Source organism: Pteropus medius, unplaced genomic scaffold (genome assembly GCF_902729225.1).
Source record: "Pteropus medius unplaced genomic scaffold, Ma_sr-lr_union100, whole genome shotgun sequence".
NCBI classification, from domain to species: Eukaryota; Metazoa; Chordata; class Mammalia; order Chiroptera; family Pteropodidae; genus Pteropus; species Pteropus medius.
Genome location: NW_024349797.1, coordinates 10,237,263 through 10,251,985, shown reverse-complemented (window position 1 = coordinate 10,251,985; position 14,723 = coordinate 10,237,263). Strand labels below are relative to the sequence as shown.

The 14,723-nt window shown below is 35.0% G+C and overlaps 1 long non-coding RNA gene across 1 annotated transcript; it reads left to right on the top strand.

Annotated features, from left to right (window-relative positions):
* The first annotated feature begins 293 nt into the window (after window positions 1-293).
* Window positions 294-14,393, top strand: LOC120619578 (uncharacterized). The gene is made up of 3 exons (XR_005657561.1): window positions 294-385; window positions 9,704-9,844; window positions 12,908-14,393. It is a non-coding gene; the product is annotated as an uncharacterized LOC120619578 (long non-coding RNA).
* The last annotated feature ends 330 nt before the right edge of the window (window positions 14,394-14,723 follow it).

Sequence of the window (14,723 nt, the reverse complement as noted above, 5' to 3'; positions counted from 1 at the left end):
ACAGCACAGATTTGTCAAAAATTCAGTCTGTAAAAGTATTTGTATGGAAGTTTGTAAGAGGAACATACACTTATAATATGATTTCACCCCAGATAGTATGGAAGCAGTACTTTTTTGATTCATACTGAAAGTTTGAATAAATTTACTGGCTTTTAATATACTTACAAAACTCATAGACGTCTGATATAAAGAATATTATTAAAATGTAGGGCATTTAAATCCTTTGTCATTTTTGCTCTTTGTTTTTTAGGATTTATTATCAGTCTGGTGGATCTTCAGAAATTTAGTTGCTCTTTGCTCTCTCTAAGGGCACAGTAACTATGAAGAAGTTTTCTATAATAGGGTCTGGGTTGAAATCCCACACCTCTCTCAGGCTTTGTCAGAGGTAGGTTCATCTGTAGGACTGGGATCCCTCTAGAGCAGTACCTCCCATAGGAAAAGAAGGGAGGCCTTCTCAGACTCCCAGTTAGTTAGTTAGTTAGTTAGTTAGTTAGTTAGTTAGTTAGTTTGATCTGCTGCCACCTACTGAGTTCTCCCTGTTATTTAGACATCTTCCTCCGGAGCTGCTTCTCTGGTTTCATGGCTCTAGCCAGCCCTAACCATTTTCACTTATAGAACAATTTTGTTTCTCACCTCCAATTTGCATACTCACATCCATCGACTGACAGTGTATTTCCATGTCTGAAATTTATGTACTTTTAAAAATTCCAGGCAAAAAAGGTTGGAAAATCTAACCATATTTCAAATATGAACTGATTCTCATTGTTGACTACCCTGGGAATAAGTCTTGAGGATGGGGAACAGGATAGGGGTATGAAGAGACATGGCATACATGCTGTCACATTTTGTCAGCGTAAGACAGGAGAGTAATCAGGGGACATTCCAGCAGTCTAACCAAATCAGAGTCTAGGACATTTTATCAAATTAACCCAGGTTTGTATACTGACTCTTACTTGCATTTCATAGTTCATCTTTAAATTTTTAAATTGAAGTTATGATAAATTTGCTAACCCTGTCTTCATTGCATTTTCTGATAGGTGTATGGCATGACCAGTTTGCCACATACATTGATTCAAAGAATATAATTTATATATTGAGGGAAAAATAGATATGTTTATTTTAAAATGAATAAAAACAAATTAACATTTATTAAAGTTAATAAATATATTTATTTTTTAAATGCCAGTTGTAATAAATAGAATTTGTGACTAGTAGTACAGGACAGATATGGATGTTCCAAATTATTTGAAACTGGATTCGAGGTTGAGAAACTACTATATGACAAGCAGCCACATACATATATATATATATATATATATATATATATATATATATATATATATATATATATGTATGTATGTATGTGTGTATATATATGTATGTATATATATGTATATGTATGTGTATATATACATATATATATATGTATATATACACACACATAAATCCTTCATATTTTTTTCATTCTTGGATGTAGTATATAGGATGTAGAACTATAGAATATGAGCGATGGAAGGATATCATCATTACATCATTAGTGCAAAAACCATGGTGAAGCAATATATATATTTATTTTTCAAAATGCCATTCCTTTCATAGAGCTCAGTATCAGATGCTGACATTCACCACAATGCAGAGGTCACATCAAATTGGAGTCATGTTAGAAATGCAGGTGAAACAGAAATATTCCATTTTGTCTAACCTCTTATTGGCATGCACCAAACAAGTTGTTTACAGTGAGGTCCCAGCTTCAGAATTGATCATTTATTAAGGGCTATTATGTGTTCCTATGTACTCTGAGTTAAATGTCTCCCATTGTCAGGAAAACTAGTATAAAATGTTTGTTTAATCAAAAACAAAGTTTCCTGCTTTCTATTTTTATGTAGATTCTTTCAGAGAGGATGTGCAATGGGGTCAGAGATTAAAAGCATCCTTGTTTTTTTTTAAAAAAAAGTGCTTGTAATGTGAGGAAACAAAGTTCAAACTGCAGAACAATAAGATTAAGAAGACCAAGGGGTACTTCATAAATTGCCAGGCTTCTTGTTCACCTGCAAGCGGCAAAGCAAAACAAAGCACTTGCTATGAGATTACTCCAGCTTCTAGCCAACTTGTCAATACATCCACTTATGTTTCCCTTCCTCTTTCCCTCCCCTTGTCACCCCCACCCCCACCCTCTCCACATACCTTACACTTCTGGGCCTGAAAACCTTGTGAAGATGCTGGTCAAAGTTCTAGCTACCTGGAAGGTTCCATACTAGTAGTTATTTTATGTAATCTCCAGAACACCTGCTGGATATTCCGAAGAGTTTTCTCACATGTTCTTGAGAATCCTTAAATGGGAAAAATAATTGTGTGAAATGTTTGTCTTCCCAATTAAAATTAGCAGCCATTGGAGTGATTTACAGACCTTTGAAATCTTTCCTTGTCAAGTGCTTTAAATGAAACATATTATACTAAGTCTGCCACAGTCTACCCATAGGAACTGAAGTTTGTGTCATGTTTGATTCATTTTCCTTGGTTTACTACAGTAGAACACTTATGGGACGATAGAACATTAAACAGCTTGTGTCATAAGAATAAATTATAACATCAAGACCAGGACATTTTTTTTTTACATTTGCATATTCATATGTGGCCCTGTTATAGCATAAGCTCAAAAACCAGTTACTGTTCCCAGCAGGGAAGATAAATTTTCAATTCACAAATCACTCATGTTATACTTTTGTTGTAAAAGATGATAATTTGTTGGTTTAAATAAACCTCTAACCTTAAGCATAGATGCTGGTGCATGAGTACTAATGCTTTCAGACACTGATAGATCTACGGAACATAAAATATTGAGGTATTTATGAAATGTTCCTGTATTAGCACTTATTTTGTGAAATTAGATTCTATGCCTGAAAGAAAAATTAGTGCATAGATTTTTATATTATAATATAAGAGGATGCTAAACTGTTAATACATTATTTACTCTTCCTTCATGTAAAAATTAACCAGTATTGAATGTTCATCTATGACTTATCTTTTATATGCTTTCTTGTCAGGGTCAGAGGTACCTTTGTGGGAATAATCTGACTTTAAAGATAACCTGCCTAAATGTTTTTAATTAGAGTGCAGTGTAGATAGTTCAGGATTTGGAGTAGGAGCCCTGTACCTGTGCCGCCATTCTTAATTCAATCTCTACCTGACAAGAGGTTGTGAGATTTAGATAAATTAATTTATGTAAAATTCCTCCAATGATATCTGGAACAGAGGAAGGAACTATACACAGATCCTATTTTATTTTTTGAAAATAAAATAGCATGCGTGCTCTCTCAGCCATTAAGAATGAGACAGGCATACCATTCCCTCTATTTTCTAAGAAAATGCTTCCTGTCTATTAGTGTATGTGGATATCACGAAGGTATGTGAGTGGACACACACACACACATACACACACACACACACACACATACAGATGATATACTCTATTTAAAATAAAACTAGGATTCTGTTTCCTTATGTGATCACTGATTGTGTTGTATGACATTGTGTCTAAAGTTCTTCCATAGGTCTGTGACGGTTAATGTATCAACTTGACTAGGCTAAAGAATGCCAGGATAGTTGGTAATACATTATTTTTGGATATGTCTGTGAGAATTTTTCTGGAAAAGATGAGCATTAGAATAGGTAGACTGAGTACAGAAGATAAGCCTCACCAGTGCCGGAGGGAGAAGGTAGGGGCCATCCAGTCTGCTGTGAGCCTGACTAGAACAGTAAGGCAGAGGAAAAATGAATTTACTGACTGTTTGAGTTTGGACATCCACCTCCTCCTGCCCTCAGATATCAGTGCTCCTGGTTCTTGGGCATTTGGACTCGGACTGGGACTTATACCATTAGCTATTCTAGTTCTCAGGCCTTCAGGTTTGAGCTGTAACTGCACCACCAGCACCCCTGTGCCTCCAGTTCTCCAGTTTGCAGATGCAGATCATAGGAGATATGTATGTATATCCTATTGGTTCCATTTTTCTGGAGAACTCTGACTAACACAAGCTCTAAAAGTCTATCAAGATTCTAAAAGCAAACTTTTATGAATGTGTAAAAAAAATCAAAAAGAAGAACGTTTTGATATACATGATGTAAAGGGGGTAGGATATGAGGAAGAGTGAGTGTAGTACATCAGCTTTACAAGAGCTGGAACCATGAATATCTTTTAAATTCTGCATTGATAGCATGTGGCACTTATGTACTTGAAGTTTGTTGATGTTCCATGCATGAGCGAATGGATGGATTGATGGATGGGTGGGTGGATGGATAGATGGATGGGAAAATATGACAGAACATAGTTTAAGAAAATGTAAAACAATTGAAACAAAATAGTCTGTAGTGGCTTGAGAATGTGACTTGTGAGGTGATTAAGGCCTAGATTTCTTTCTTAACTTTGCCAATTATTAGTTATGAAGTTCTGGACAAGTTACCAACTTCTGGAGCCAAATTTCCTCCTTATAACAACTCTAAGTAGTGGATATTACTATTTTCCCTGTGTTTCATATGAGGACAATGAGACAGGTTAAAATAGATGATGATGATGGGGATGATTACAGCTTAAGAGCAATAGAATCTGAATTTACATGGTGTCTACTCTCCTTCATTTACTTCTTTCAGTCTATTATAGAAATTCACCCAATTGAAACTTACATTTCTCTCATAAGTCTCTTAAATGAATGAAAATGTGACCATGTGACAGTTTCATTTTGATCTACAATTTGGTTACAGTAGTTTGCTTGATAGCTTATATAGTGTAAAACTGCTACTTACATATAAGTGGATTAGTTAGCTTTTCTAATACCTCTAAAACTTAGTGGCTTAAGACAATGAGCTTTATTATCTTTCATGATTTCTGTGTGTTCTCTGGGCAATTCTTTTGGGCTGGGGTAACATACAGTCTTTGTGGTCAGACAACGGTCATGGGCTGGCTAATCTCTCATGTTCTCTCTCACGGGCTAGAGGTTGGCTTTGAGTCAGCTTGGACAAGAACTTTGACTGACCTGTGTGTCTCAGTATCCCTAGGCTATCTTAGGCTCATTTATATGGTGGTGGTTGCAAAATTCAATGAAAGGACAAATCTCAATGTTGAAACACTTTCAAAGCTTCTACTTATGCTATTTTTTTCTAATGACTCTTTGAACAAAGCAAGGCACGTGGCCAAGCCCAGATTCAGAGAGTGGAATACACTTCACCATTTTCTAGGAGGAGCTGTAAAATCAGTGGATTATCCATATGGTGATAGGAGGAATTTGTAGCTGTTGTGACCATTGTAGCGTTGTAATCTACCCCACTGTTTAATAGCTGCTTAGTGCTAAAACTAACCATAAATCCCATTTAAAATCTACTGTTCCTTGCCATCCATATCATCCATGAATGCAGTGACCTGCTAATGGTTATTATTAACCAGTTTTGACTGAGGAGGAAGAATCTAAGCTTCATCCAGTCATTCTTCCTTTATAATTCACATTTTTCATTAAAATCCTGATTTTATTTAATTTCATTTAAGTACAAAATATGATTTCTATTTTTCAGGTACACATAAGGACTGTAATGTTAAAAAAAAAACAATAGTTTTACTTAAAAAGGACTGACGCTTGCTCTCTAGCAAGTCATTTAGACTCATTGCTTCTTGTTTCACAATAAAAATGGGAAAGTAATTTGATTTCTCACCTGTGAGACAAATGAGACAATATATGTGATAATGCAGCATCAATTATGAGACAAAATCTCTTAATGATAAACAATCAATGTCTTTGATTTTAATTGTTTAAAAACAAAACCTTGTTTATCTAGTTATTTGTATGTGCACTGTGTATTTAAAAGTATATTAATAAAAATCAATTCTGTTTTGATTAATTACATTATAAATATGGAGCCAGTATGTATTACAGACAGTTTAGGTATCTACTCAAAAGTTTTAATGGCATGAATTTTCCCTGCATCTTCTAATTCTTTTGTTCTTTGGGGACTTAAAAAGAAGCATCACTGTAACTCCGTTATTCTAAACTAGAGTGTTTTTGCCCCCTAGAGTACATTTGACAATATCTAGAAACATTGGTGATTGTCACAACTTGGAGAGATTGGATACTGCGGTCTAGTGATTAGAGGCCAGAGATGCTACTAAATATCCTACATTGTACAGAGCAGTCCCTCCACCTTCCCGACAAAGAATCATTCAGCCTAATATGTCAGTAGTGTCAAGGTTGAGAAACCCTACCTAACTGAGTGAAGAATCTACTGTGGTGTTATTTTATAGAGAAGATAGTTGACAATGAGCATGAGGATGGCAGTACTGCAGAGGGTGCAGTAGAGTGAGGCTTCTTTTCTATTCTTACTCTCCAGAAGTGGTCACCTTCTCACAAAGGACAGGATGCTGAGGAGTAGTCTCAGATCTGTACCCACTGAGTGAACCCCTGCCCTTCTGGTATTTCTCAATCTTCCTTATCCAGCTTTACATGACCATTTTCCTTCTGTCGTTTTCTTGAAGCATTATCTGAGCTACTGCTGGGTCTTTAAAATTGATGAGGTACCATCAGCCATTTCAGTTTTTATCAAGGGAGAAGAGGTGAGGGGGAGTTGAGCTCTGGCCTGTGTTTGGGAGGTGTTTGTTTTGACTGTCTGATGGCTGCATACCAGCCTGAGGGAGTCACAAATGTCACTGGTGTGCAATGGTATAATTTTCCTGCCACTCCAAAGAGTCTTCTGTGTTAATCTCCTGGTATGTCTGGAGACTCTCAAAATAAAAGTTAAAGACAATTCCATAGAACAGTGAAACAAAATTCAAAGTCCCCATTCGTCTTTGTAAGGACAGAGAAAATTGCTAGTGTGCAGTTGGCCATTTTCATTACTGAGAACATAGAGCAGCTTGGTTTTCACCAGGGCTAATTGATTTTCACAGCTGGTGCAGGAAGCTCTAAGGATGATATGAAACTTGAAAAGTCCCATTGTCCACATCCTGAAGTTCATGGGTCCTGCAGGGACTTAAAATTTGGGCTTCAATAAATGATGCTGAAATCTTTGGAAATAACTTTGGGCACCAACTGGAAAAAGAGTTACTTGTTCAGGTAAAACACAGTGTGAGTAGGTTATGGATGTAATATACATCCTTTCCAATCCATTATTTTCCCCTTTACATTAATTAGCATTATGTTACATGGCACAGACATGATTTCACCCTGGTACAAAATTCCCCCATCAAATATGACATGTTAAAGGATGCTGCTGCCTGCCTTCCCTTTGCCTTAAAGATGACAGAGGACACTGCCTACTGATGAGAAAGTAGTCTGTATCATAGGTATTTTGTAACTTAATTTCTCTACTTTAGAGGCTAATTGGTTTTTTTTTTTATTCCTTATTAAGAAAAGATGGGAAGGCAGGGAGGATTGGAGGCAGGGCTTCCATACAGAAGCACAGAGCAGGGATGTAGTTACTAGAACTGGGATGAAGACATGGATGTGATCATGTGGGGTAGTGTCAGTATCCCATTGGCATGAGCACGCTTATGAGAGGTGGCACAGTGCAGTACAAAGCATGGACATCAGATCAGATAATGCTGGCTTCCAATCTGAGCTCTGCCACTGAAAAGTGAAGGGATTTAGAGTACGTTCCATTAGTCTCCTTTTAGTGCTGTGACATCTAAAATGCATGTTAAAGGACCAGGGATGTCATAGTCTTTGACATACTATCTTCTTCCTCATGTCAGAGTCTGGCTCATCAAAGCTCACTCAATATCAAGAGCTTTTTGTGTATTCCACAACAGAATGAATCTTAAATTTTGAGATGCAACTAGAGTTGTCTATAAAAAACAAAAAGTAGTGGTAAAACACATCACTAAATCCAAAAAGGACTTATGTGAAGCAACAGCTAGCAAACATTTATCTGAGGTCCACTTACACAGAACCAGAGAGCTAGCTGCCCTTTACTTAACATATTTCTCCTTTCTATTTGAATAAAACATAATTTAATGACAGATAGTTAAGAAGGAAAAAATAAACTGTTTCTATTGATGTGTGATCATTGCATATTTGTAACTTCATAAAAGAAAAAAGCTTAGTTATGAGATATCTTATATGACAATGTTCATAAAATTATTACCTAGATATTAGACTTGACCCCATATTAAAGTTATTTAAAAAGCACATTTTTTTTTGGCAAGGTACTCCGTATAAAGTGTAAACTCATAAGCATATTGGAGGATGGCCGGTAGTATCTATATCTACTTAGATATAAAAACATATATTAGGAATAAGAGTGAGGGTAATTGTAATGCATACTTACTGTTTTATGATCTAGTAATTACAAAAATATTGATCAAAATGACTCAAATATTTATCAGTACACAATTTAGTGTTGTCTATGTATTCACAATAAGCAAAATAAATAGTTATGAAACTAAAGAAAGATTATTTTTAAATAAAAAGGGAAATGATCAATAATTGTGTTGGAGGCACAGCTCTACATATCGCTAATTGTATGTTGATAGGAAGAATCCTTAGTGAAGAAGGTCAACTTTTAAAATTTTATGGGTTTGCTTGCATAATAGGAACTCTCCAGATCTGACAGTAAAGTGTTCATCATAGTTGCCATTGATTGCATCAATGGGCAGCTGTGCTTATTTTGCAATGTGAAGCCCAAACTTTGAAACTTTGGTATTCTTTTTAAGTGACTCTAACAACCTCTCATTTTTCTTTGAAATATTTTAATTCTTCAGACACAATTACATATTAAAGTGATTATAGACTGTCCTGTTATTGCTTTTTTCAGCAAATTGTCGAGTGAAAGTCTTCAAGATAATACGATATACCAAAAATTTGTAAAAATTACATTTCTAATCTTCCTTTTATGATCTTTCAGATATTTGTGGTGTATTTTGCTTAATCTGCTTTCCTTTTTTCTTCATTTACAATTAACTTATAACTGAAGAATTTATATATATATAAAGAATTTACATATATATATATATATATATATGTAAGAAATATTTAAAGATAATACCATATTCTTGACTGTTTGTTTTTCATTGTGTTCAGAATGAATCCTTGTGTTAGAAATGTTCCCTGAGTCTGGAGAACATTTGTGCTTCGCGGCTCCTCATCTTTTGAGAGCAGGGAACACAATGCTTTTGAACTTGAGCAGGATTGCACTCTGTCTAGGGACTGGTCCAGACTTCATCTTGAATCCTAATTCAGATCCTTCCCATTGGGAATGGGCATACTGGAGATTCCTGTAAATGTCCTATTTAATGAACCAAATATCTCTTAAAAATAACAGACTTTGCTCTTTACAAGTCTCTGCACGGACTCCGCACTGAAAATCCTGACAGTTTTCATTTACAATATTTACCAACAAATGTCGATATTGAAAGAACAAGCTAATTAACTTATGTTGTCTCTCCTATTTCAGCTCTTACACTTTCACCTCTATACATACAATTTACAATGGACATTTGCATTCTAGGCTGTCTAGATTCAGATCGAGACCCCAGATTTGTATTTGAAGAGGAGATCACAAGCAGAATCACATTTGTTCTTTTGTTTTAACTTCATCCTCCCTCTCTTGAGCTTTTTTGACCTAAAACACAATCTCTTACGATTGCGTTTCAGGTCAAAAAAGCTCAAGAGTAGTTGGGAGGACACATTATTTTTCCCACTGACATTTACTTTCTGTCTTTTTTTAGCCATTTATTTAAGAAATATGTGTTGAGTACCTACCATATTCTAGGCACTTTGGATTCATCAGTGAACAAAATAAAGTTCTTGGCTTCATAGAACTCACTTTCTGAAGGGGCATGGCAGACAAAAATGATCAAACATCACGTGTAAGTATATTAAATATTTTGTTATAAGGTGATCACACTGTGGTAAAAAGAGAGTAAAAAAGATTGAGGAACAGTAAAAAATTGTAAATCAAGAGTGCTGGGCAAGTGAAAGAGAGACAGGTCACGCTATTAAAAAAGATGATCTGAACAGGGATTAGCAGGTGAGGAAATTTGCTAAGCAAATATCTAGCAGAAGTCGGCCTTAGGATAAGAGAGTAGCAAGTGCCAAATCCTGAAGGCTAAATCTGTATTTAACTTTCATTAACTTCCATTAATTTACTCCATATATATTCATTGTCCATGTAAGATATTTCAATTCTGTAAAATTGGCTTCAAGACAAGGAGAAACACTATACAAATACAAGATAAAATATTTAATTCTAGATAGAACAGAAATTAACATGTACAAGGCAGTGTAACATTGAGGAAAGATAACTAACCTGATAGTGATATGAAGAAAGGTAAAAAGTACTTTTTCTTACTAACTGCAGATTTTATGTGGCCTCAGTCTTCTGAACCTCAATGTCAGTAAAGAAAGGAATTGAAGGAAATTACATCTGTAACATCATTGTTCACTACAGTTGCTAAGACAATTCTTGGCATCTAGGAGTACTTAATAAATAACTTGTGAAATGAAATATTAAATGATCTTTTATGTAAGATTCTTCATGATCTGGACCCAATCCCAATTTTATTTATTCTATCAAATTCCTAAGATACCAAATAATTTTTTCAGGATTTCCTCCCTGATGTGCCCCCTTAGGCTTTATTTATAAAACCTGTAAGATGGAGATGATGTTAATTATATTACCTACCTCAAAGAGTTCTCATAATATTTTTAAAAATGTACTACAGTTAAGATACTTAAAATGTTCCTGCACATAATTAATTCTACATAAGCTTTGACTGTCATGACTCTTTGTTTCTCTTTGTAGCACTTATAGACAAATAATTATGTAAGTATTAGGTTTTATTTATAAGATGAGGATAGGTTTTAGATCAGGATTTTGATCACATTCAACTATATGTTCAGTGCAGAATCTTGAAAGTAGTAGAGATTCAGTACAGTAAGACGGTTCACCGTATACGTGTCTACATCACAGCATCCACTGAAATATCAGTTCACCAGATATTGTATAATCAAGTCTTGTTCATTCATTCACCCAGCAAAGCTACAGGTGATGGGAGTCACCAAGACTATGATTAATGCAGAGAATGATGATGCTGTAACAAAGGAGTCATGTGCGATTTATTAGATTACATTCAGAATAAATATTTTCAGGTTGAGACTTCAAAATGTCTTTTCCTGTTCTCTCCCTATGAGCCATCTGACTAATAATAGCACAAGAAATTATGTAGGAAAATGGCTGAGTATTAAGTGTGTGTGTGGGGGGGCACATATGACAGAGCTCTACAGAGAAGGAGCAGTAGTACTCTCCCAATCTTTAGTGCCATTCTAGTTCTTGTAAAAATGGCCCAGCTGTGGAAATCTGAGGGCAGAACAATTCTTTCACAAAGGAAAGGACTATATTTGGAAAGCGTTACTTTCCTAACCCTACATTGCATGACACCAACAATCATAAAACCTAATACTTAGTGAAAAACACTGGGTTTGTGACTGTAATCAATCAATCAACAAATATATTGAAAATTCACGGCATGCTCAGCCTTATAGATGCTCAATGGAAGAGAAGAATAATAAACTAATTTTTTCCTCATTTATTGACGCCTCATTTCATTTAAAAATGTAACATGAGGCAAATATAAGCAGAGTAGTTTTAAGTAAGTGAGGAAATGGGAACAAAAATAAATTAAGACAAAACAGTAGGTAAGAATAGTAAAATTACATGCTATATAGTTCTGGATAGATGCTACTGACGGACTATTTGATTTTCTAGCATACAGTACTAAGAGCAAACAGCTAGTGAAAAAGACTTAGAAATGTCATGGTAGCCATATTTTTGAAGACAACTCTTAAAGAAAACTCTTGAGGACAAGTGCTTATTCACTTCTATAGTCTTTGTACCAAACACCACCTCCACTGAGCCCAAGTAGGCATTTCATAAATACATATTGAATTAGCAGGTGGCTTGTTTTTAAATTTAGAACACTTGACATTAAATTGCATGTATTATATCTTTAAAGAAATAACCTATGTGGGAGGATGAACTAGCATGACATCAGAACTGTCTTCAAAAATCCATTACACTTTGTCAGTATTGCTGCTTCCTTCATAAATCTTATAGGCACTTAAATGAGACAGGATTAATAAAACAGTATTCATTGACTTTTCGAGCCTTAGATTTATTATTTATAATACTTTAAAGAAATATCTCACTTCAAAGGCCAAGCATAGGGTCTTAACCTGTCATATAGCCAGTATTGTAAATAATTCTTTTTTTCCTAATAGATACACTCTACTTCTATTTTTTTCTAAGATATATCACAATCAATTTAAAGTTGTATGAATGCAAATGAAGATCCAGGGATGAATCTAATTAAATTTTGTGCCAATGAAGCATCTAATAATTGCCTTTAATATGAGACAAAAAAAAAAATTCTCTCTCTCTCTGATGAACCAAATCACAGTACAGTCACATGTTATCAGACACTCAAAATCAGGGTAACTAAATGTTCTATAGCCTATTATTCCACTCTCCTTTTATCCTGGAAATCACTGGATAGATACATCTTGCTGGCTTAATAATTTATATTAAAATTCAGAAAAGGGATCCAGAAATGGCTCAGATCACACTACCACAACATAGAGAAAGTTACAAAAACTAACATGGGCCTCTGATAAGGGGCCTTTCATTCTAAATAAGGTTAACTGGGCATTGCTGTGTCATTTTAAACTTTCTCATCTGGATGGCTATAAGAATGCTGCCACCTGGAATGCATTATAAAGGTTAAAATAAAAAGCATACAGGCAGGGGAAGAGGCCTTCTGCCTCATCTCTTTTCTTGCTCCCTCTGACCAAACGGCTGAGAGTGTTGATCTTTTGAAAAAAAATTCTGATCAAGACCTATTCACTAAAATTGATAAAATGCTCCATTACTTCAGGATCAAAGAGAAGTCAAGAAAAAATTACACCTAAGGGAACCTGGAAAACGCACTGAAACCCATCAACGGGCAGGCGAGTGACAGACCAGGAAGCAATTGTAGAGCCATCAACCTAACTGCCTGTGAAATCTACCCTGGACCCAAGCTCTGCCACCCGGAGACTATCAGAGATGAGAGCACCTGGGATCTGTCAGTCATCCAAGCCCAGAGAATTAAGAGTTATATTATAATTGTCTCCATTTCATAGCCTTAGTTATCAATGAACTGGAAAAGTACTAGGCTAAAAAACAATTTGATTTTTAAAGAACTCTAGGAAATAAAAAATAAAATGTGATTTCTTATGATTAAGACAGAAATGCAGAATAAATTGTATGCAAACTTACTAACAATAATATATTTTATTTTAATGTCGTTCCTAAAATACTATCCAAATTATGACCCTCAATATTGCTAGATAACCATACTGTAGGGACATTTTCTATATACATATAGAATGTTTCTCTGATTGAACAACATATCTAGCTTAAATCACAATCCAAAAATTTAATAACTTTTGAATGAATCTTAAAGAATAGAAGTTACATGACATTGAAAAAGGCTCAAGTCCACTTTAGAGAGAGCAAAACAATTCATTTTGTTTTTTGTTGGCATTATGCTTCTCCACTATAGTTTGTTAATTTCTTTTAAATGGCTTCCTTACAAAGGTCTTTATTCTGATAGTGATGTAATGTGAAACTCAATTGCTAATCTTGAAAAGAACATATTTTAGTATGATATTAACAGATTTTCTTTTGATAAAAATGAAAGCCGTCCAGAATAATTAGAGGTCCTGACAGCTAAGTTTTGGATATGATAGCATGTGGCCAGTTTGCAGCCATGGGTTTGAAGTTGCCTTTATAGTTGAAGTGACTGTTGGAACATCCGTAGAGGTATCTGATTAGTGATGAATCATAGCTTACCATTCCAAAGCACTTCATACTTGACAAAATGTGTTCACATATGCTATACCACTGGATTTTCATAACTCTATGAGATAGAGTATCATGCTGTTATGTTCTTGATATGAAAACTGTGGCTTATGGAAATTAGAGACATTAACTTCTCTTGAGCACAATCACACCACTAATCAGTGGTAAACCTGGGGCTTGTGTTGGGGCCTTATTGTTCCAAAGCCTCTGTTCTTTCTACTTTTATCTAGCCACTCTAGCCAAGTAAAGGAAATTTATTGCTGCTGTCACAGTGTAGGCGGTCATCTATTTGCCTAATGTGTGTGTATAGCTTTGTCATCTAAAGCTGACCTATTGCTACTATTTTTAAGTTTTACATAGCAGGTAAAATATTTTCAGTTGTACTTTGGTCAGCCTATCATGTTCAAAGCTGCCTGTGTTTCAGCCTCATGAGAATTTCACATGCTGTTTCAAGATCAATGATCATTTTATAGCACTTATGATAGTTTATCCCCAATTCTTCTTTATTTGCTCAGCAGAAAAACAATCAAATATTATATATGTGGCTTATATTTTTCCAATAGCATGCATTATAACCCAGCTAATGAGAAGAACTTGCTGGTTTAAATGCAACTTAAAATATAATTTTTGCCAGTTGAAGAAGTTTTTAAGGATTTGCCATCTCTTTTTTGTTTGTGTTTTAGACCAAGTTTGGTGTTCGCAGTTCACATTTGATTTTTCTTTATCTCCTATCAGATACAATTATCTTTCTTATAATACCTATAATAACCCTGCCTTAGTTCGTCAAGCTTCCACAACGATTATGCCACCATTATACTGGTGTTCCAAAAACTATCATCCATTGACTT